This window comes from Raphanus sativus, chromosome 5 (genome assembly GCF_000801105.2).
Source record: "Raphanus sativus cultivar WK10039 chromosome 5, ASM80110v3, whole genome shotgun sequence".
Taxonomy (NCBI): Eukaryota; Viridiplantae; Streptophyta; class Magnoliopsida; order Brassicales; family Brassicaceae; genus Raphanus; species Raphanus sativus.
In genome coordinates, this window is record NC_079515.1 from 32511897 (window position 1) to 32513273 (window position 1377).

At 42.0% G+C, this 1377-nt stretch overlaps 1 non-coding gene across 1 annotated transcript; it reads left to right on the plus strand.

The window, feature by feature from the left end:
* The first annotated feature begins 812 nt into the window (after positions 1 to 812).
* On the plus strand, positions 813 to 919 carry LOC130495291 (small nucleolar RNA R71). Its single transcript, XR_008934563.1, has one exon. It is a non-coding gene; the product is annotated as a small nucleolar RNA R71 (small nucleolar RNA).
* The last annotated feature ends 458 nt before the right edge of the window (positions 920 to 1377 follow it).

Below are 1377 nucleotides of genomic sequence, written 5' to 3' on the forward strand. Positions count from 1 at the left end.
ATCACCTCTGCTGCTTCTGTCATGGTCTCCACTGTAGACTGCATCACTCTTAACTAGGGGTGGGCGTTCGGGTACCCATTCGGGTTCGGTTCGGGTTTTTCGGATTTCGGTTCTATTTTGTAACACCTTCGAGGTCCCATTCTAGTAAATCTATAAGTACGGTTCGGGTTCGGATATAACACATCGGTTTCGGTTCGGTTCGGATAATATCCGAACTAACGATATACCATTCGGATTCGGGTTATATCGAATCGGTTCGGATATATTTTAAATAAAATCTAAAATTTAATAACAAAACATAAAAAAATATATACTTATTTATATATAATAGAGTATTTAAGACATTAATTTAAATGATAGATACTTATTGTTAGATATCATGTTGAAATAAATATGAAATTAAATATTTGAAGTACATATTTATGTTTTAAATATTTATAATGTATACTAATTTGGATATTGGGATCGGTTTTTTCGGATATTTTTGGGTTTTCGGGTTTTTCGGGTTATCCATTCGGGTTCGGTTAATAAACACTTCGGGTTCGGGTATGTTTTGTAACACCCTACAAGATCCATTCGGATATTTTTAACATTTCGGATTCGGTTCGGTTCGGGTTTTTCGGTTCGGGTTCGGTTCGGATTTCGGATTTCGGGTTTTATGCCCAGCCCTACTCTTAACCATGTTGTCAACCAGAGCTTCTGCCTCTTCCTCAGTTCTCCCCAAAAAGAACCCATTGCTAGCTGTATCCAGTCTGGCTCTGTACTTAGGAAGAGCACCTCTGTAGAATGTGCTCAGCAAGCTCTCCTTAGAGAATCCATGGTGTGGGCACTGAGCTTGGTAACCATTGAATCTCTCCCAAGCTTCACTGAATCCTTCCAAGTTCTTCTGTTGGAAGCTGGAGATCTCATTCCTCAACTTAGCAGTTCTTGAGGTAGAGAAGAACTTCTCCAAGAATGCCCTCTTGCAGTCTTCCCAAGTGGTGATAGTCACTTGGTATAGACTTCTCCCATTGACGTGCCTTATCCCCCAAAGAGAAAGGGAATAGCTTGAGCTTTAAGACATCCTCTGACACACCATTAGTCTTTGACATACCACAGTAGCTGTCAAACTTATCCAAGTGATCAAATGGGTCCTCCACAGCCAGACCATGATACTTGTTGTTCTCAATGCAGTTTAGCAGTCCTGACTTGATCTCAAAGTTGTTAGCAGCCACAGCTGGTGCTCGGATTCCAAGCCTAGGACCATGGATGTTGGGGCAGTCATAAGTGCCAATGGGGCGAGCTGGTCGCTGTTGGGGTCCATTGGGGTTCTGAGGATTTTGTTGTTCTTCCATTGCAGCTTCCAGTGGCTGCAGTTGAGCCTGTTGCTCTTCTTGT